The sequence below is a fragment of the Canis lupus genome, chromosome 28, assembly GCF_011100685.1.
Source record: "Canis lupus familiaris isolate Mischka breed German Shepherd chromosome 28, alternate assembly UU_Cfam_GSD_1.0, whole genome shotgun sequence".
Lineage (NCBI taxonomy): Eukaryota > Metazoa > Chordata > Mammalia > Carnivora > Canidae > Canis > Canis lupus.
In genome coordinates, this window is record NC_049249.1 from 3,860,738 (window position 1) to 3,883,684 (window position 22,947).

The following is a 22,947-nucleotide window of genomic DNA, read 5'->3' on the forward strand; positions in this document are numbered from 1 at the left end:
TTGGTCCTCAGCCCCAGAGGATGGGGGATGAGGTTGAAAACCTCAAATTTCTAATCATGGCTTGGTCTTTCTGGTGACCAGCTCCCATCCAGAAGCTATCCAGGAGCCCACCAAGAGTTGCCTCATTAGAATTAAAGACACTATCACCCAGGAAACACTAAGGGATTTAGGAACTCTGTGTCAGGAACTGGGGTCAAAGACCAAATATTAGAAAAAAGATGCTCTTACTGCTCTTATCACTTAGGAAATTATAAGGGTTTTAGGACCAGCCAGGAACTGGGGACAAAGATCAGTATGCATGTTGTTAATTATTTTACACCCTTGTTGGGGCCTGAGGGAAGAGGGAGACTTGTCTTTTTGGCTACATCTGCCCTGAGTAGAGCTTTTGTCAAACTAAGCCGAGGAAAGGAGAGGAAGGACAGAGCAGGATGCGGTTCAAATCCAGACTCTCATTCTTCTTACTGAGTTTTAGTAGATTTTCTTGAATAAATGTTTCTTCACTTATTGAATACCCTTTGGACAATTGCCAGAGACTTTAAATGGTGTGGTAGTAAAAAAGTAATTTTTACCAGCTTTGCTTGTTTCAGTAGGGATTGGGCTCCTCATGCAGCCATCCTGGAAGTGGAATTCTATGAACGGGATTTCTTAACAAGTGCTGTGGTCTTTGCAGAGACCCTCAGAGAAAGGCCCTCCAATTTGGTTCTGCCCTCAGCCACTGCCTCCCATTCTCCCACCGTGGTACGGAGGAGTTGTTTTCATATATTACATGTCTTTATTTAGCTTGTATGGATGTGTGTCCTCATTTTGTTCCACAGTTTTTACCAAAAGTCCTTCAAGCAGGGAGGTGGCAGCAGCTTGGCCGGCCAGTATGTCTTATACATGGATCACTGTTGCTCCAAGGATTCCCCATGTAGTCCACTAACAACCCACCTTCCAAAGCTTACTTGTACTTCTCACTTTTCACTGCCTTGTTCTTTTCTTTGGGAAGATTTCTTCCTTCCTGGGGAGGTGGCAGGATGGGGGGGCGGGTTCCCAGGCCACAAATCACCTTGGAGCCTAAGGGCAGCCCCTACAGATGGAGGTCTACAGAGATAAGCCCCAGGTAGCCTGACACTTGACTGGCCTCATGGCAGGGGAGTGGGGCCAGCAGCTGAAGGAAGCTTTGTGCTCTGTGTGGCTGTCATTGGCAAGTGCTTGACGGTAAGCTTTTGAGAGCCCAGGCACTCGCTTCAAAGGCATTCATCTCGATCAACAGACTGCCACCTACATGGCACAGCTACTAGCTGTACGACTAGATAAGGTGCCAGGGCTGCACCATCCATGAAGTTCCCCTCTTACAAATCCCTGGGGGATCTAGATAACCCACCCCAATTCCTGCTCTTATGTTTTAAATTGGCCAATAAAGAGTGAACCTCTGAAGCTCTGAGCAGCCCAGGCACCAAGGAGAGGCAAGTGGCTGAGTATGACTTCAGAGCCAGGCTTGCCTTGCCGTCCTGCTGCAGGGGGGGGGGCACTGGGACCATGAGGAAAGATTTTGGCTGTGCTCATTCCTCCCCCTCCCCCTTTCCAGAAATTCTATTTCTTTTTCAATTTCCCCATCCTGGGAAAGCCTTCCGACTTCTATAGCTTTATCTGGCTTATGTCCACCTGCTCCCCCAGACCTTTGTCATGCCCTTCTCCAAACTTTGCCCTCCACCTTCTGCTGCAGCTGGTTGGCTTCTTCTGTGTACCTCATCTAAACCTGTCCCTGGGGGGAAGTGCCTTGCCTTCCCTGTGCCACAGCAGTCCCGGAGCTGGGGGCCCAGCAGCCCATGTTCACAAATGTCTGCTCAGTGCCTGCTCACTAAGGCAGCGAAGACAAGGCGCCTGTGTACAGTGGGCCCTGGGGGTAGACTTCTCTATCAGCAAGCTGGGGGAAGGCTCCCTGGAGAGAAGTGGCAGTAAGCACTGCACCAAGGCCACGCCCATCTGGGACACAGGGTTTGTAAGCCTGTCACAGAGAGAAGTTTGGCCAGGAATAAAGTTTCAGAGGCTGATTTTCTGCTCCTGACCTGATGCTCTGTCTGCTCCTGACCTGATGCTCTGTCCAGGGTTTGATGGGCAGATTCGACTGGCAGTGAGCCACACCCTGAGGCTGGGAGGCTCCTGCTGCCCCAGGCTTCTATTTAGGGCTGCAGGGGCAGGGAAGCACCAATGAACCACCTGCTGTTTGCTGCCAGAACAGTTGATGGAATCAATTGGTGTCAGTGGGCACCCACTGAGATGTCCTGCTCTAGAGACCTGGGAACATCTACGGAAATCTGGGGTTGCCACATTGTTTTCTGTGTATTTGGGGAAAAAAATTGTGCTCGAAAAAATGAATAGCTGAGACAGTGTGCAGTGAGCAAATAGAAGCCTGGGAACCTTTCGGGGCACAGCAGGGTCTTCTTTCTTGTGGTTTATGGTGCGGTATCACAAGATGAGGCCAAAGGTCTGGTATCCAGAAGGAGGCAGACACTTGACTCTAGGCCCCCTGCATCCAGGCCAGGACTTCAGGGGCTGCTCACTGTACCTGGAGCAATGAGAGAAGCACCAATCCTGAGACCTGGACGGCCCCCTCCACTCCCCAGTCCACACCCAGGCTGTTCAATATAAAAACATAATTCAGGGGCACTGGATGGCTCAGTGGGTTAAGTGTCTGCCTTCAGCTAGGGTCATGATCTCAGGGCCCCAGGATCAAGCCCTGAATGGGGCTCCCTGCTCAGTGGGGTGCCTGCTTCTTACTCTGCCTCTCTCTCTGTCCCTCCCCTGCTTCCCCGCACTTGTGCTCTCTCGAATAAATAAAATCTTAAAAAAAATTCAAGCTAAGGTAGACTGGCAGAACTGAGAAGAAGGTTAATGGGGGACAGATAAATAATCATCTATCTGGTCCAGGCTGGTACAGCAGCTCTTATTTCTCCAGAGCACTGCTAGTGATGGGATGTCTGCGGGCAGGGGAGCGTGAAGGGAGAGGGTACCACCCTGGCCTCGCCCTCCCAGCATTGCTGCTGGAGGTTGTCCTTGCTCTAACCAGCCCCTGCTCCGCCTTCTTCTGTTTCAGAGGTGCATGTGTCTATGTGGAAGGTTAGAAATGTAGCCACATCAGGCTGTGGATGGTGAGCCTGCCTGCTACTCCCTGCAAGGCTGAGTGGTGCTGAGGAGGAACTGGGGAGAACCACTGCTGAGCTCAGCCTGCTGGCAGCCACACCTCTGCCAGAGAGCCCTTGGCCCCAAGGAGCAGCATCTCTTCTTGAAGCCCATCCCCCTGCTCTCTCTGCAGGCAAATACTGGTCTGCTTTCTGCCACTATAGATTAGTTTGCATTTTCTGGAATTTTATATAGATAAATTCATACAGTATATACTCATTTGTCTGGCTTCTTCCCATCAGCATAATTGCTTTGAGATTCATCCGTCTTACTGTGTTCACTCTTTTTATTGCTGAGTAGTGTTTCATTTTATGGATGTGCCATAATTTGTTTATCCATTCTCAAGCTGATGGACATTTTAGGTCGTTTCTCTTGTTTGGCTATTGCAAATAAAGCTCCTAAGAATGTTAGTGCATAAATCTTTATTTGGGCATATATTTTCTTTCTTTTCTTTTTTTTAAGGCTTTATTTATTTGAGAAAGAAAGAGCATGGATGGGGGAGGGGCAGATAAATAAGCAGACTCCTCACTGAGCAGGGAGCCCTACACTGGGCTCAGGCTCCATCCCAGGACTCTGAGATCATGAACTGAGTGGAAGGGAGACACTTAAAGACTGAGCCACCCAGGTGCCCCCATAAATTTTCATTAAACTTGGGTAAATAGCCAGGAGTGGAATGACAGAGTTGAATGAAATTTGTGTGTTGAAATTTATAAAAACCTGCTAAAGGACAGCCCGGATGGCTCAGCGGTTTAGTGCCACCTTCAGCCTAGGTCCTGATCCTAGAGACCCCGGATTGAGTCCCACACTGGGCTTCCTGCGTGGAGCCTGCTTCTCCTGCCTGTGTCTCTGCTTCTCTCTCTCCTGCGTTTCTCATGAATAAATAAATAATAATAAAAAATAAAAACCTGCTAAACCTTTTTCCATAGTGGTTGCACTATTTACGTTCCACCAGTGTAGAAAGTTCTAGGCTCTCCACATCCTTGCTGACACTGGTCTTTTTGACTGTAGCCATCCTAGTGGCTATGTAGTGGTATCTCTCTGTGGTTTTAATTTACACTTCCTTCATGACTAATGATGTCAGGCACCTTTTCCTGCACTTATTTGCCATGAGTTTATCTTCTTTGCTGAAGTGATTATTCATATTTTTTAACCCATTTAAAAAAAAAATAGGAACAAAATCTTGTGCAAGTAAGTGCTCACAACCTTCTCCTTCCTCTGTCTTCTGATGAGGTGTTGGTGTTTTTGCTGCTTCTAAAGGGGCAGAGATGGGAAAAAGGGGCATGGGTCTAGAATGATCTATTTAGAACAGACCTGGGAGGATGGGAGCAGGGAGGGAAGGAATCAAAGAATCCTGTTGAAGGAGAAGAAGGCTAGGAGCTAGGGAGAGAGGAGGGCAGAGCTAGGGGATCTGCTGTGAGGATCCTCCCTTCACAGTCTGTCCCAGAAAAACCTAGGCTCTTTGTGTCTGCTTGCTCAAAGCTTTTGGAACTGGGTCAGTGTTACGTTTGGCTGTGTGGCTACACTGAGATGATGGGGCCAGGGGTGGGGAGTGGTTTTATTTGAGTGTTACATAAACATTGAGCAGTTGCAGTTTTACTCTTGGTCTTGGTCTTAGCAACAAAAGTACAGTGATGGAGAGGGACAGAGTGGGGAAGCATTTAAAAAATATATATATTAAAACATTTTTATTTTGCAATAATTATAGATCCATGAAAAGTTTTGCAGAAATATGTACAAGGAAGTGTCACCCTTCACCCATTTGTCCCCAAAGGTAACATCTTCCCTATATACAGTATGATATAAAACCAGGAAATTGGCAGTGCTTATTCAGATTTCAGTTTCACCTGCACTTGTGTGTGTGTGAATGTGAATAGTTCTGTGCAATTTTATCACAAGTATAGATTCATGTAACTAGCACTACACTTAAGGCACAGAACAGCTGTAACCCCAAGACTCCCTCCATCCCTCTCTCTCCCTCTCCTCTTCTCTTAACCACCAGTGACCAGTAATCTGATTTCCATCTCTATCATTTTGTCATTTAAAAAATGTTACATAAATGGGATCATACAGTGTGTTGCCTTTTGAGGTTGAATCAGTGTTGCTTTTCTCACTCAACACAATTCACTTGAAATGCATCCAAGCTGTTAAACGTATCAGTACACTGTTCCATTTTATTGCTAATTCTTGGTATGGATGTACCACAGTTTGTTTAACCACTCACCCACTGAAGGACATTTCCCCCTACCCCCCCTACCCCCAGTTTTTAGCAATTGAGAATAATGCTGCTATGAACATTTGTGATCAGATTTTGGAGTGAACATAAGTTTTCATTTCTCTGTGGCAGATGTCTAAGAATGTGATTGCTGGGTTGTACGGTGAGTGTATATTTAGTTTTATATGAAACTACCAGATTATTTCCCAGAATGGTTGTACCATTTTACATTCCCACCAGCAACGTATGCATGATCTAGCTTCTTTGTATTGTCGCCAGCATTTGGTGCCACCACTATTTTTTATTTTTGTCATTCTGATAGGCATGTAGTGATACCTGATTGTGGTTTTAATTCGCATTTCCCTAATGGCTAATGATGTTTAACATCTTTTGATGTGCTTATTTGCCCATGTATATGTTCTTTGGTGAGATGTATATTCATGTCTTTTGCTCACTCACTGAGGAGATTTTTAAAAAATTGGGTTGTCTTCTCATTGGGGTAAAAGAGTTCTTTATATTCCAGATTCAAGTCCTTTATCAGCTGTGTATTTTTCAAATATTTTCTCCAAGTTTCTAGCTTTTCTTTCCATTTTCATAGCAGCATCTTGTGTCTTTTGAAGAACAAAATTTTAATTTTGATGAACTCTACTAGTTTTTGTTTTGTTACGGATGATGCTGTTTGTGTGCTTTATTTAAGCAGTCTTTGCCAAACTAAAGGTCACTAAAATTTTCTCTTTTGTTTTCTTCCAGAAGTTTGTGCTAATTACACATAATTATCTTCAGTGTTTGATTGCTGAAATGACCTATAGGACTCATACAGTTTATACTCATGTTTTATTACAGGCGTTGCAGCTCCAGCAGAAGAAGGAAATGCACGGGAGGGGTCTGAAGATCTCAGGTGGAAGCTTCTTTGAACATCTACCACTCAGTTACCCAGGATGCACTTTGATTTCAGGTCTCAAACTACTTGTGTACTGTGTATGCAAAGCCCCTCAGTACTGGAAGCCTAAGTCTACTCATGATGGGTCTTATATTTATATTGAGCTGGTCACAAAGGCACATTACAGCTATGTGACCAGCCTAACTTTTAACATCCCCCAGGCCTCATTAAGACTGGGTACACATAACCAATTCAGTGATTACTGAACAGTGTTGACAGGCTGGTGGTCCTGCTCTGAAACAACTCACTACCTATGGGTTAGGACATCATTTATCTTTAGTTAATATAGTCTAAGTGTTGGCCAAGGGTCAGTACCTTGAGATAAATGTGTAGTTAACCCAGATCAGCTGAAGTTAACCCATGCTATATAAACATTACAGTTTTAGATTGTACATTTAGGTTTATGATTTATTTTGAGTTAATTTTTGTATATACAATTGATTTATGTGTATTGATATTGTATCTTCCAACCTGTTAAACTGATCAGTGAAGATTTTTAGGGGTCTAGTGGTTTGTGGCATAGTTAAACATTTCCTCCAAAGTAAAAGGCAAATTATTACCTCCCACCAATAAGAAGAAAGCACAATGTTTAGTAAGCTTCTTTGGGTCTGAGGTTGGTATATTCCCTGGGTGGGAATGTTGCTCTGGCCCATTTACTGAATTATACGGGAGGCTTTTGGTATTGATTGGGGCCCTGAGCAGGATAGGGCTCTGTATTAAGTCAGGCTGTGCTGCTGGCAGCCCTGTCACTTGCACCATACAGTCTAGCAGATCTTATTGTATTTGTATTATCTGTGTTAGGAAAAGATGCTATCTGGAGTTTATGGCAAGCCCCTATGGGAGAATCACAATGTTGACCCTTAGGGTTCTGGATCAAGGCCATGTCATCTATAATTGAGGGTTATATGTATACCATCCAAAAAACCCAACCCGTTCCAACCTACCAGCTCCTAGTGTGCTATTTCCATCTCCCTGATGGTCCTTCTGATGGAACCCACCAAGACGGTTCAAGTGATTCTACAGCCAGAACTGCCCATCTTGAGCTGGGGTCTACCAGACCCACCAAGTCATCAGGTCAGTGGGCCCACCAGTAGTTTACAGTACTGGTGCTACAGTAAGATGGTAGCAGCTCATCCCATATTGGACATGTGGCTTACAGGGTCAGGTGGCACAAATAACTTGTACAAGCAGGTGGCCAAAACCCTGTGTCACCCACTAATGTTGCATCAGGGCCTCTCAGCTTATAAGAAGGGTCCCTTATATACAGCTTACAGAGGAGGGGGGACATGATAAAGCTTGAGCCATGAACAGGTAGGTTGAGATAAGCCAAAAATGCTGCTATATGACAGCCTCCTACGAGGTGGCCCTGAAAAACAGTGCTGAGGGGAAATCTCTCGATGGGCAGAAATTCAGTGTCATTCACTTTGTGTGTAAAGAGGTGGACTGGTGATTGGAATATATATGAGCTCAGGGTTGTGACTCATGGCTTGGCTGGCTAAGCAGGAATCTAGAAGGAGAAATATTGGAGGATATGGTTGATTGAAAATTACATCCCCATCCTCCAAAGATATGTCCATATTCTAATCCTAGAACCTTTGGACAAGGGGTCTTTGCATATATAATTAATTTAAGTATTTTGAGATAGGAGCATCTGGATTATCTGAGTGGGCCCTAAATGCCATCACATTTGTCTTTATAATACAGAAACAAAGGGAGAGTAGACACACACAGAAGAGAAGGCCATGTGATCATGGAAGCAGAGATTGGAGTGATGTAGCCCCAAGCCAAGGACACTAGCTCACCATAAACTGGGAAAGGCAAGGAACCAGTTCCTCCTAGAGCCTCTGGAGGGAGTGCAACCCTGCCCATACATAGATTTCCATCTTCTGGCCTCCAGAATTTTGAGAAAATCAATTTCTGTTGTCTTAAGTTACTAAGTCGTTTGTTATGGTAGGCCTACAAAACTAAGGATCCATGGGACCAAGTATGCAAAGGTCTATGTATCATATCTTCCTATGGAGGAAGATAACCATGTATGCAGGTATACAGCAGGGCTTGCCCACTGGTATGGACCAGCACTGGCACACTGAGGACATGAACAAGGCAGCCATGGTGGCAGGGGTGAGGTGTGCATGGATCCAACAGCACAGGCTCCCACTTACCAAGGCTGGTCTGAATACCATACTGGCTCACTGTCCAACCTGTCAGCAATAGGGACCAACACTAAACTTGCAATGTTGCATTATTCTCCTAGGAGACAAACCAGCTACTTGCTGACAAGTTGATTATCCTGAGTCCTTCTACTCTGGATTGTCTACTACCCAGTGATCATTTTGAGTGGAGCTGACACATATTCTGAGTGTGGGTTTGCCTTGCTTCACTATCTGAGGGCATACAGAGTGTTTAATCCATCAGTGTGGGATTCTGGATAACATTGCATTGGACCAAGGAAGCTCCTTTGCAGCCAAGTAGGCATGTGACTATGGGCTGTACTGGTTCTAGCATGTGATATCCTCCTCCTCCCCTCTGGAGCTGCTACCCTGACAGAGGGCTAGAATGGCCTTTTTGAAAAAAAATTTTTTTAAATTTAAGATTCTATTTATTTGAGAGAGAAAGCATGAGCAGGAGGGCTGGGTAGAGGGAGAGGGAGAAGCAGACTCCCTGCTGACCAGGAAGCCTGATGCAAGACCCCATCCCAGGATCCTGGGATCATGACCTAAGCCAAAGGCAGATGCTTAACTGACTGAGCCACCCAGGAACCCCTGGAATGGCCTTTTGATGGGGCAGCTGAGGTACCAGCTAAGAAACTAATCCTGTAAGGATGGAGTGCCATCCTCCTTAGGTATTTCCATTATAAAAGGCTGTGCCACTTCCCAACAGGTAGAGTACCAGGGGGTGGAGGGAGGAGTGGCCCTCATTCTCAGCAATCCACTTAGAGAATTTTGATTTTCTGTGTCTACAGCTCTAAGCCCTATAAGCCTAGAGGTCTTGGCTCCAGAGGGACATGGCTTTATCAGCAAATGTGAAGCCATGACTGTCCCCCACTAACTTTGGATTTTTTGTGCCAAGAGGCCAGCTAGTAAGCAGAGGAGACACCATCCAAGGAGGCTGAGTCCCCAGAGGGGATGGAGCCAACATGAGTCCAGAGGACACTAACTCCTATCCTGATGCACCTGAACCAGGGACTTTTTTTTCTCTTTTTCCATCTCTCTGCTAACCATTTAGCCCTTTCTTCCTTCTAGGCCTCCACACCCTATCCAGTCTGATATCCTCAAATTTGTTGCTCTTTCTCCTTCTCCTATTCTAGGCCACCCCTTTCCTTGCCAGCTTCTTCCATCTCGTCCAGCCTATTTTTCCATCCATCTATAAGCATCCCTTCTCTTTGTATTTTATTTTATTTATAAGATTTTATTTATTTATTTGAGAGAGAGAGAGAGCACAAGCAGAGGCAACAGCAGGCAGAGGTGAGGGGGAGAAGCAGGCTCCTGGCAGAGCAGGGAGCCTGATGTGGGGCTTGATCTCAGGACCCTGGGATTATGACATGAGCTGAAGGCAGATGCTTAACTGACTGAACCCCCTAGACACTCCTCTCTTTGTATTTTATATCAACCTACCCAAGAGTCCTTCTTATCCTATCCAGGCCCTCCCCTTCCTAGGGAAGAAAGCAAAAGGGTGAGACAGACCACTCTGGAGAAAGACTACCTTGTGGTTTTGAATTCTGCTCAACCAGTATCTGAGTCTTTGGGTAATTAACATTTTGGGGCCTAATTTTCCCCATATGCTCACAATACTGCTCCTATCATAGGGTTTTCAGGGTTTGAAGGAAGGTTTATTTATTTTTTTAAAAAATATTATTTATTTATTGAGACACAGAGAGAGAGAGGCAGAGACACAGGCAGAGGGAGAAGCAGGCACCATGCAGAGAGCCTGACGTGGGACTCAATCCCGGGTTTCCAGGATCAAGCCCTAGGCTGCAGGCTGCGCTAAACCGCTGCACCACTGGGGCTGCCTTGAAGGAAGGTTTAAAGAGCTTAGGGTGGACCATTAGTAGTAATCAGCATTAGCTATTTTCATGTGAGCTCTTTGATGGGATGGACCTTCTTTTTTTTTTTTTTAAGATTTTATTTATTTATTCATGAGACACACACAGAGAGAGAGAGAGAGAGAGAGAGAGAGAGAGAGAGAGAGGCAGAGACATAGGCAGAGGGAGAAGCAGGCACCATGCAGGGAGCCCAACGTGGGACTCGATCCCGGAACTCCAGGATCATGCCCTGGGCCGAAGGCAGGTGCTAAACTGCTGAGCCACCCGTGGACCTTCTTTTTATTTTTATTTATTTAACTTTTTTTGAACCTTTTTTTCAATCTCTGAGGTGATGAATCTTCTCTGGCCACAAATGGGGACAAAGGAACACACCCTGTTCCTATGCTATCTCTCTCTTGGCCCTTTGCTTCATCCCAGTGATGGGCTGTCTGCCCATGAGTGGAGTTCTCAGGTGTCCCTGAGGAGGGAGAACCTGGGACCAGTGTCTGGGCTCCTACCAGAGCACCAGGGAACATGGTGCCTCAGCTCCAACTTTGCTGCTAGTAGTGAATACAGAATGTTTTTTGTTGTTGTTGTTGTTACCATGGTGGCATGACCAGCTATCCTGATGCTCATTGGCTTAAAATGGCAGCCATGATCTCATGAGTAAGAAGGGCAGGCAGGTCTCAGGCAGCTACTCCTGCTCACTGAGTGTGCACTGGGGCTGCTTGCTGGTGGTCCCTGGTAGCTGGAGTGACTGGTCTGGAGGTCCCACAATGGCTTCATTCACATGCCTGGTACTATGGTGGAAATGGGCAGAAGGCGGCTCAGCAGGTTCTTTTTTTTTTTTTTTTAAGACTTTATTTATTCATAGAAATGCAGAGAGAGAGAGAGAGAGAGGGACAGAGACACAGGCAGAGGGAGAAGCAGGCTCCATGCAGAGAGCCTGATGTGGGACTCGATCCAGGGTCTCCAGGATCTCGCCCTGGGCTGCAGGCGGCGCTAAACCGCTGCGCCACCGGGGCTGCCCTCAGCAGGTTCTTTATGCAGTTTCAGGATCTTTCAACACCATCTCTTCGGAAGGATAGTGGGAATTCTTACATGGCAGCTGAGAATCCCAAAGCTGAGTGTTCTAAGAAATATAAAATCCTGAGTCCGAAGCTGGGTCAGTACTATTTCCTCTGTATTCTATTAGTCAAAGCAGTTAAAAGTCCTCCCCAAATTTAAGGGCAGAGAACAAAGACCCCACTTTTCTATGGGAGAAATTCCAAAGAATTCATGGCTATTCTTCATCTGCCACAATGGAACAGCCCAGATCCCCCTCTGAGACCCAGCCAAGGACTGGTGAGTTGGGAGGGAAGGAGGACACCACCAGGCAGAAGTTACAGCACTGGGTCCTTGGTTGGCTTAGCTGGTTAAGCATCTGCTTTTAGCTCAGGTCATGATCCTAGGGTCCTGGGATAGAGCCCTGTGTTGGGCTTAGTGAGGAGTCTTCTTCTCCTTCTCCTGCTCCCCTGATTGTGCTCCCTGTCTCTCAAATAAACAAATTAAATTAAAAAAAAAAAGGGGGGATGCCTGGGTGGCTCAGTGGCTGAGTGTCTACCTTTGGCTCAGGTCTTGATCCCGGGGTCCTGGGATGAGTCCCACATCAGATTCCCATGGAGCCTGCTGCTCCCTCTGCTTGAGTTTCTGCCTCTCTCTGTGTGTCTCATGAATAAATAAATAAATAAATAAATAAAATCTTAACAAAAAAAGAAGTTATAGGGCAGGTGAAGGTTCTGTCAGGGTGGGGCTTCCTTCAGGGTCAAGAGCCTTAGTGTCCAGCTGAGGCTACTCCATGGTCCAACAGAGCAAGCCTCTGTGCTCCTCCAGTCTATTTTCCTCTATAAAATAAGAGTTGATGATTTCCAGCCTGTCCAGAACTATCCAGCATCCCACACATATCACCTTTATTGTGGCTGAGAGATTTCGTGGAAGCCAACATGTCCTGGGGTAGGAACTGCTACTCTTCTGAACATTGGCCATCCACCTTCCTAAACTCAATCTGTGCCCAGCCACAGGGATTATTTATGGTGTCATACAAAGGGGCCTCATTAAGCAGTAATCCTTAAATACAGTAGGGTACTATTTATGTTCATTATTTTGTTTAATTAATTAATTTTTAAAAATATTTAATTTATTTATTCATGAGAGACAGGGAGAGGGAGGGAGACAGAGAGAGAGAGAGAGAGAGAGAGAGAGAGGCAGAGACACAGGCAGAGGGAGGAGCAGGCTCCATGCAGGGAGCCTGACATGGGACTGGATCATGGGTCTCCAGGATCATGCCCCGGGCCGAAGGCGGTGCTAAACTGCTGAGCCATCCGGGCTGCCCTGTTCATTATTTTAAGAACTAGCATATCTGTATCAGTCAGCGTTCATGTCATCACAGCCTTATTTATAATGACCTTCTTCACCACCCATTCTGTATTCTCTTTACCTTTAGCAAGCACCTCAGCTGGTATGATTCTCTACCTGGTAGGGTGACCCAAATCTTCATTCCTGAATGGCCTGGGCCATTAGCAGTTGTATCTGACTTGGCTGTTGCAATTTTCTTTTCTTTACTTTTTTTAAAAAAGATTTTATTTATATATTCATAAGAGACACAGAGAGAGAGGCAAAGACATAGGCAGAGGGAGAAGCAGGCTTCCTGTGGGGAGCTCGATGCGGGACTTGATCCCAGGATCCTAGGGTCACTACCTGAGCCAAAGGCAGATGCTCAACTACTGAGATACCTAGGTGCCCCTGATACAGTTTTCCACTGATTTTAATCACAGAGCATCGTAGTATAAGAGACTCCCTAAGGGATCTTCTGTATTCCAGACACATTTCCTTACCCCCATTGTGTAGTAGCAGCCCAATTTGCCCTTGGTAATCAGGATCAATCACCCTATATAACACAATGACTTCCTTATTTGCTTGTTGGTTCAAAGCCCAAAGCAGTCAGGTGGCGGTCTCAACTTCTAGTTCAATGGAATCATTGTGTCTTCAGGGGTCAGTATTCCTCCCTTTGAAACTAGGGCTTCTAGGTTAGTGGAGCATAATGCAGTGAGGGTAAGAAGCAAAATTTTTGCTAGTGGATCTTGAGGGATAATGGTGAGTAGAGCCACTTCCATTTCCACTTCTTAATTCCTGAAGCCATGAATCCTGGCTATGGGAAAAATAGCATCATATATTGAATGCTGATTTCTGCATCCTGCAAGGCATTGTGACAGTCCCTCAAGGTATTTCTCCCTACCTGGCACCAAAATGAAGTCTTTGAAAGGCTCTTCCACCATTATATCAAGCCAACTGCTTTAGGATGATGGGAAACATGGTAAGATCAGTGGATTCCATGAGCATTTCTTCATTTCCATCTCCATTTCTTCACTCCATTTGCTGTGATTTGAGTTCTTTCACCAGAAGTGATGCTGTGTAGGACATAGGGCATTCTGTAAGTCCACAGATGGCAGTTTGGGCAGAAGCATTGTAGGCAGGAAAGGGGAGTCTATATCCAGAGTAAGCTTTTATTTCCATACGACCAAAGTTCTTGCTGTCCCTTCATGATGGAAGGTGTCCAACATAATCAACTTGGGAATGGCGCCATACTGGGGACTTAGTCTCTGCTGCTGGCAAGTATGCCAGTGGCTATAGCCAGGCTGGTCTTGGTGAATGATCCCTGTTGCTGATCCCAGGCATAACCTCCATCCCTGCTATTAGGGCCACTGCTACTAAGCCCATCAGGTGATGAGGAGGGTGGCTGGGAAAAGGGGCTGAGTAGTAACCATGGAATGGGTCATCCTATCTACTTGATTATTAAAATCCTCCTCTGCTGTGGTCACCCTTTGGTGAGCATTCACACAGGACACAAATCATGTTTCTTAGTCCAGAGAGGTCTATCCAAACACCTTTTCCCCAAACTTCACCATCACTAATTTTCCAGTTGTGTTCCTTCCAAATTCCCTGATTGTCTAACCCAACACTGGCTGCAACCCATGAATCGACAGACTCATGCCTCTGGCCATCTCTCCTTCCAGGAAAAATAACCAGGTTTATTGTTATTCTCCAAGATCAGTCTGTTTTCTGCACAGGCCAGTTGAGTGGGGATGTGGTAGAAGTCACCAACCCTGCATCCTTCAAGTCCTTGATGGTGGCACTAATCTCTGCAGACCTTCCAGTAATTGCTTTTGGTTTACTGTTTTTCTAGGCAGAGGCAGTTCTAGTGGCTCCTACTTGGCCTTTCCTGCCATAACAGCCCTCACTCCCTAGATCAGGGAATCAATGTGAGAATTCTGCCAGTTGTTGAGTATGTCTATTCCAATTCTGGAACTGGACAAGTAACCAACCGCGGGGTGGCATTAGGGATCCACTGTGCCCATTGTGAGATGAACCTGAGCTAAAACTCCATGGATCACCTGTCCTCCCTAAGCTCTGAATGTGGGTTTCCAGGAGTTAGTTCAGAGTTACTGTCCAATAATCTCTGAAAGGTATAATTACTTCTCTTTCTCTAATGCACAGCAGTGACCCTGGCAAACAGCCGTTGGTTCCTTTGGGGAAGGCTAAGAGAATGATTAACGTATAAATTTTTGTTAGTTTAGTGGGGTCCTTCCTCAAGGGGACCTGACCTCCCCTTTATTTAAGAAGTTCTGAGTCTGTAAAATGGTTTAAGCCTGGATTTTTTATAAAGTTTTTGTTTTATTCAGAGAGAGAGAGAGAGAGAAGAGAGGGAGAAGAGAGAGAGAGAAGAAGAGAGAGGCAGAGACACAGGCAGAGGGAGAAGCAGTTTCCATGCAGGAAGCCCGATGTGGGACTTGATCCCAGGACTCCAGGATCATGCCCTGGGCCAAAGGCAGGCGCTAAACCGCTGAGCCGCCCAGGGATCCCCTTAAGCCTGGAAATTGAATGAAGCCTATGACTCTCTATTTTTATGATTCAAATGAGACTTCTGTTCACCTGACCTAGAATTCTACTAGTATATATTAAATAAGAGTTTAGTAGACTGCTCATTTATTTCTCTTCTAGGGACACCATGGTCAATTAGCTAACATCATAAGTCTTTGTGAGTCAGACTATTCTGATTACTGCACTGATGGTGTTGTCCATAACCACCTTGCCTGTTGGTGATTGAGGGCCATCATTTGGCCTCTGCCACCTCATGATCCAATCATCCCCATTGCATTTGGGGATCCCAATTCAGATGCATGGGTCAAAGTGAGAGTGCAAGAGCCTTGTTGAGGAGCAATGCCTATGAAAATAAAGCAGGATGACACAGTCCTGGGCAGATGGAGACTCATTCCATGATGCAGGCCTGAGAAAGGCTTGGTCAACCTCATAGGGGCTCAGAGCAAGGACTGCCTTTTGAATAGTGCAGCACTGAGTGGAGATGGTCAAGTGAGCCTCCTGCCTTGCTCAGTTATCTGGGGCTGCTGTGGAAGAGTGGACTTTGGTTCCAATACCATGGATGAACAGAGAAACATAAATTATCGTAACTTGCAAGGTCTTCAAATAATCCTGATTTCAGGGCAGCCCAGGTGGCTCAGCAGTTTAGCACCGCCTTCAGCCCAGGGCCTGATCCTGGAGTCCCGGGATCAAGTCCCATGTCAGCCTCCCTGCATGGAGCCTGCTTCTCCCTCTGCCTGTGTCTCTGCCTTTCTCTCTCTCCCTCTGTCTATCATGAATAAATAAATAAAATCTTAAAAAAAAACCTTGATTTCATTAATTGATATTGAAAGTTTGTGGCCTGCCAAAGGAGCCTGGGTGGTACCTGCCCACGGCGACCATACCTTGTCCTCTAGTGAAGGTTTAGGGAAATTATTGTAAATAACAAAGGGCACCACATTTTGTGCCAACTGACTCAGTCTGTGAATAAATTTCTAGTTCCTATCTGTGCATTTGCCTGTTTAGTCAAGGATAACTGTACATGTTGACACCTGGCATAGTCCTATCTCCCAGGAGCACCTGAGGCTGGGGGTCACCCACAGCTTTGGCCTACAGGACCCCTGACATCAAAGAAAAAACTTAGAATCTGAATTATTCCTTGCTATGGCAGTACAATTTATTTTCTTTCCCTTGGTTCTCAGCCTTTGTCCTTCATCTCCCAGAGAGAGGCCATGGGACAAGAATAAATTTGTGAACCAGGCTGAAAACTAGGTGAGTATAAAGATCTAGAGTCTTGGAGCTCACAGGAATGCTCAGAATGGCAGTCAACATGCAGAAAGATTTAAGCCCTGAAGACTGCATCTAACTCCATACTTTGCTATGCACTGGCTGTGGGATGTGGAAGTTCCTTTAACTTCTCTGTGCTTCCCAGCTAATGAGATAACCACAGAACCTACCTCACCAGGCTGAGAATGCAATGAGTTACCCTATGTAGAGAGCTCAGAACAGTCAGTGAGGGCTCAGTTAAGTGTGGCCTGTCATTAAATCTACTAGCTGTCGAAATGCTGAAATAAAATAATTTCTCATGCTTTAGTAAGCCCTGTCTACCCCACAGCACTGTCCTGATGGCCAAATGAAAGTTCTTTGCTGCCTGTCCCAAACCAGTCCCCCAATGGAAAGAACTCTCCAGAAGAAAATGGCTCCCCAAACTATGTGCTCAAAATTCCTCTTGATAACCAGACCCAGGTTTCAGGCGTTCAGGCAGGGGACAGCTCAGCTCTGAGCTCCTGAGGACACCTTATGGGCAGCCTTGCCATCCTGTCTGAGTCCCTTTGGGCTTCATTCCAAGCATCCTGAGGTGCATCACAGTCTCCAGTTCCACTGTGGGGCCATGGTCTTCAGTTCATTGTTGTCTGTCATCCTAGGTTGTCTTTTTGGATCTGTTTCTTGGGCTTTACAGAGGATGTTTCTTTAATTTTTTTTTTTTTTTTAATAGAATGAGCACGAGCAGGGTGAGGGCTAGAGGGAGAAGCAGGCTCTCTGCTGAGCAGGGAGCTCCATGGGGGGCTCCATCCCGGGACTCCAGGATCATGACCTGAGTGGAAAGCAGACGCTTAACTGAGTCACCCAGGCGCCCCTGTACAGGAAGTTTCTTTGGGGAGTATGGGGGCTCAAGAGTGGCCAGGGGGAGGCTATTTTTTATGCAACCTGGGCATTAGTGGCATTGCCTGGGAACACTTTTGGAAGTCTCTGTCCCTACTCTTCTGGCCTCTTTACCCCTAAGCGGTAAGGGATGTTCGCCCCCCACTTTTTAATTTTTTTAAAAGATTTTATTTATGAGACACACACACACAGAGGTAGAGACCCAGGCAGAGGGAGAAGCAGGCTCCATGCAGGGAGCTCGACGCGGGACTCGATCCCGGGACCCCAGGACCACACTCTGGGCTGAAGGCGGCGCTAGACTGCTGCGCCACCGGGGCTGCCCTTAATTTTATTTTATTTTAAAGTAATCTCTACACCCAATGTGGGGGCTCGAACTCACACCTGCAAGATCAAGAGTCCCATCCTATGCTAACCGAGCCAGCCAGCTGGTCCTGCCTCTCCCTATTTTTGCCAGGCCCCAGCGACGAGGCCTCGCCCGAGCGTCGGACAGGCTCACGCAGCCCCCGAGCACCCGGCGCTACCGGTCGGCCTCTTGGCCCCGCCCCTCGCCGCGCTGCCGACCAATCCTGGGCTCCGCTCCCCGCGCGTCACAGAGGCGCCGCTGGGGGGCTTCCCGCAGGCGGGCGCTCGGCGCGGTGTTGCCATGGGGACTGCAAACAGCCGGGGCCGGGCGGAGAGAGGAGGACTTTCCCTAGAGGAAGCGGCCTCACCTCGGGAGACGCGCACAGGTACCCAAGGAGCAGGTGAGTGCTTGAGGGGCTGCGACCGTGCGAAACCAAGTCTTTCGGAGCTCCCTGCCCAGCCCTCCGTGTTGGTTTCTGAAGATTTGGGCCCCTCCTCCCGTCTCTCACCTGTGTCACCAGATTCCTTCTACGTGTATCCTGGCCTCTCAGGTCCTTGACTCCTCCTCTCCGACACCAAAGTTGTTTCTTCCTCAACAGCCATCCCTTTCTTCTTCGTCAAAGTAATGACATTCTTCGGGCGTCTTGAGCGAAGTGTGCAGAGCCAAGTCTCCCCTTGAGGGTCTTTGCCGTCGTCAGACATTGGATTGGAGGGGACAGCCTGACCCGATTCTGACCCGTGGATCCGGAGACCTGGGACTGGGTGTGTGTGGTCTGGCCGTGTGGTCTCCGTAAATGCCGTTTGGAGCTGTGGCACCCTCAGTGGCCACCAGCAAGGAAAATCCCCTTGGGGCGGGGAGGGCTTGGAGTCGTGCCTACAGTGGCTGAGAGGTTGACCTATCTGACACTCCACTGGTAATACCCATTTCTCATCCCCCGGCCACACCTCCAAGCTTTTAGCTTTACCTCACCTTCCCACTTCCTTGAAGTTCTCTTCCCACTTTGCTTGAGGTGGCCTGCCTCGGTCTTTTCTCAGTGGGCCCCCTGCACCTCACCTTCTCCACCCTGGATGGAGGCAGTACCACAGGATTAGCCCTCCGACCTTTCCTCATCCCACTAAGGGATGTTACTGAAGCTGTAGGTTTAAGTCTTGTGGGCTGAACTCTCCAAACCACTGTCTCCAGTCCGTTTTTCTGGACACAAGGCCCAAATAGCCAACTACCTTATGTACATCTACACGTGGGTGTCTAATAACTATCTAAAATTGAGCATGTTCAAAATAAAATTGATGATTGTCCTTCAGCATTCCCCATTTCCAGGAAAGGAGCCAGCTTTACCTGGAGGCCCAGGGCTTGCCCTGTTTTCTCACTCATATCCTGTCTGGTCCTGTCTAAATCCCATTGCTCTCCACAGCTCCTGCTCTAAACTATTGCAAGACCCTAAGAAGGGATCCCTCTGTTGTTTCTCTGGAATCTAATCAACTCTCCCTACATTTTAAATGAGAGCACATCACTGTGACTTGGGCAGCTGGCTCCCTGCTGCCTCCCCTGCTTCTTTGCTCGGCTCACACTCACCCCTATGCAGTCTCCTAATGTAACAAGCTCATTGTTGCCTCTAGGACATTTACCTTCCCCAGCCATCATATCTAAACCTGCCCACTGGTCTAAGGCACTCCCAAACGGGTAATATTCCAAAGAAAGAAATATCACTAATAAGCATGTGAAATGGTTTTCAGCTTAACAGTGGTGATTGAATTACTGGGCCTGGACCTTAAGCTTGGCAGGTGGCTTGCTTTGGCCAATGAAACTCTTGTGGCTGTGATGTGAGCAGATGCTTTTTCTTCTCTGTTTCTGCCATTTTGAGCAAAAGAATATGCCCAGGTTCTCTGTTGCTCCCAGGAGAATTAAAGACCCAGAGAGCAGACCTGAGGCCAGACTAAGCCAAGCCTGTTGGCTGAGGCCCAACCACCCCACAGGTGCATGAATATGAAACAAACTCTTATATGCCAGAGAGACTTTGTGGCTGGCTGTTACAGAGCGTGATTCTAGCAATAGCTAACTGATATGCTTTCATGGGAACTTTTATAATTCACAAAGACATATAATTTTTCATCTAGGAAACTGGCAGTGGTATATACAGATAGAGAGACCATGAAATATGCATTTGGCAAAGGTTCGGGAAACAGGAATGTTAGTTTACTGCTAGTAAGAGTGTATATGGGTAGCAACCTGTTTGGAAGCCTTTTTTTTTGTTTGTTTCTTCTCAATGGACTCCATGCTGGGCATGGGGCTTGAACTCACGACCCTGAGATCAAGACCTGAGCTTAGATGAAGAGTCAGATGCTTAACCAACTGAGTCACCTGGATGCTCCCTTGTTGGGAAGTCTTATTTGGCTATTTATGTCAAAATTCTTTTTTTTTTTTTCCCAAAGGATTTTTTAAAAGATTTTATTTATTCATGAGAGACACACAGAGAGAGGCAGAGAAACAGGCAGAGAGAGAAGCAGGCTCCATGCAGGGAGCCCGATGTGGGACTCAATCCCCGGACTCCAGGATCACACCCTGGGCCAAAGGCAGGTGCTTAACCACTGAGCCACCCAAGCATCCCGTTGCGTCAAAATTCTTAAACTAACTCAATAATTCTACTACTAAAAATTTGTTCTAAGAAACAATTAAGGGCATGCACAAGATAATTATCAACAAGGGTATTTACTAAAATGTTATTTCAAAGGGTAGTGAAATGTAAATGTTAGCAGGGGACGTTGTTGCTTTATAATTTCCAAACGATACATACTGAGCATTTCTGAGAGAAACATCATGTTGGGGATCCCTGGGTGGCGCAGCAGTTTGGCGCCTGCCTTTGGCCCAGGGCGCGATCCTGGAGACCCGGGATCAAATCCCACGTCGGGCTCCCGGTGCATGGAGCCTGCTTCTCCCTCTGCCTGTGTCTCTGCCTCTCTCTCTCTCTCTCTGTGTGACTATCATAAATAAATAAAAAAAAATTTAAAGAAGCATCTATTATGTGGAATTCTTGGCAATGTGCCAGGCAATGTGCCAGGCAAGTAGGTCTCGGAGGGAGGACTGGGCCCCATGTATCCATGGCCCACTTTCTGTCCCATTGCCCAGAGTTCACCGTCAGGTTTCGCAACATGCAGAGCACCTCAGCTATGGATGTTTGCTTACCCTCCTGGGGGAGCAGAAATTCTGCCCTGAAGAAATGGAGGCAAAAATGGAAACAGGAGGAGTTCTCCAGTAGGGAGAGGTGCAAATAGGTACAGGGGCTTTGGCAGGAGCCTAGAGCTGTAGTGGGGGAGGGAACAACATTGTTCTAGAGAAGCTATAGAAACATACTGTACTGATTTCCCAGGGCTGCTCGCATGTCATCAGTGAGTTCCCTTGATGAAGAAGCACTTACTCAGGATCTTAGCTCATCTCCAGGCTGGGGCCGAAACAGACAGTGGTCATCAAAGCTCAAAAGGACAGTCTTCCTTCAGGTCTCCAAGTGAAAATGAGATATAACACCATGGTCACTCATAATGCTATGCTGTTCTAACTTCTTTGCACATGTTAATTCATTTAAGATTCATAACAAGCCAACGTGATGAGGCTTTCCTCATTATTCTATGGAAAGGGAGAACAGAAATGCAGACAGGCCATGGCTAGTTTATAGCAGAACTGGGACACAAATTCAGGAGTTGTTTTTTTTTTTTTTTTTAAGATTTTATTTATTTATTCATGAGAGACAGAGAGGCAGAGACATAGGTAAAGGGAGAAGCAGGCTCCTCGCAGGGGGCCTGATGTGGGACTCCATCCCCGGATCCCAGGATCATGCCCTGAGCCAAAGGCAGATGTTCAACCACTGAGCCACCCAGGTGTCTCAGGAGTTGTGATTTAGGTTCCATACGCTTAGCCACTGTGGCTTAGATCCCAGCTGGTTGTCAGCCTGCTCTCAAATACCTTCTCTGCCTCACTGCCTTGCTGGGAAAAGGAACAGACTCGTGGATTGTCCTGGCTGGCCACATCAGGGACTGCTGCAAAATGTAAGATTACTTCTTAATACCAAGATTCCTTTGGGGGTAGGGCTGAAGCAGAAGATGATCATGGGAAAGTGTGAGCTTCAGATGTCTCCCTAGGTGTGAGCCCAGTTTTCTGTCATCTCATCCTGGGGGCTGGGGGCTGGGGAGCAGGAGGCATGCTGGGCTGTCACCAAGTTTTCATTTTCTTCTCCATTAGAGCCCAGGCCTGTCACTGTCTGTCTATTCATGGAGTTTGTAAGTGAGCATGAAGGCCCATTGACTGAAGATGTGTGACTTTGTTCCCCTTGGACACTGAGGGCAATGCAGTACCAATGCACAACGCAATGACACACAAGTCTCCATGGATTCCTGAAACACAGGTCAGTGCCCCAGCCCCAGAGTCATGGTGATTTGCTTATTTCTTTTATAATCCAGGAGTTCTTACTCAGTTCCTTTGGATAGTCTTACAGGTAATGTTAGCTGATGCTAAGAATCCCGTACCCATGAGTCTTTTTTTATAGTGTCCTTTGCTTAGTATCTAACCAGTCCCTTCCACTCTGGATTTGAGACAGTCCTTTGTTGGACATGCAATTTCTGGCTTTTAGCTTATAATGGATCTTCTGGCAAGCATGATAGGAAAGCAGAAACCATCTGCTGAAGATAAGACTGACTGACTGGTTAAATTACAATAGTAACGAGCAATATCATAATTAAGAGAAGTAACCTTCTGTGGAGTTTGATACAGGACTATACTACAAGGATGTCCCCACATTCACATAGCCAGGCTTTTCAAGTCATCCTGTAAAGCATACAAACTCTAAAATGTTTTTATTAGTATATTTTATTAATGCTTTGTACATTTGCCTATACAAAATTAAACTCTGAATGATAGAACTTCACTTTTAGATTTTATAGCTTTTCCTACCCTGTAGGCTGGATAAGTAAGTCAGCAGGTCAACTCTTTAATGTTGCACTAATAAAAAAAAAATGTGGAGCTAACTAAATGTAAGTGATAGCACCATGCCTATTATTTCTAGAGTCTCTTGCACATGATTGCCATGTCAGGGTGATAAGGTAAGGGAACAATCCTTTGGGGCTGGTGGCTATCCAGGAAATACCAAAGTGGGGTTGAGTGTAAAACCATGCTGACAGTCTTGGTCTTTTTGAGTTTAGTGTCTGACTGTAAGAAAAACAACA

At 46.5% G+C, this 22,947-nt stretch overlaps 1 long non-coding RNA gene across 4 annotated transcripts in view; it reads left to right on the forward strand.

Moving 5' to 3' along the window:
• The window catches only part of LOC119877685, a 61,861-nt gene that overhangs the window by 13,744 nt on the left and 25,170 nt on the right, over positions 1–22,947 (forward strand). For all 4 annotated transcript variants that reach the window (XR_005380379.1, XR_005380380.1, XR_005380377.1 and 1 more), the window contains exons 4-7: positions 6,221–6,332; positions 16,434–16,503; positions 17,849–18,137; positions 21,968–22,130. This is a non-coding gene — a long non-coding RNA (uncharacterized LOC119877685). The remainder of the gene's footprint in view (positions 1–6,220; positions 6,333–16,433; positions 16,504–17,848; positions 18,138–21,967; positions 22,131–22,947) is intronic.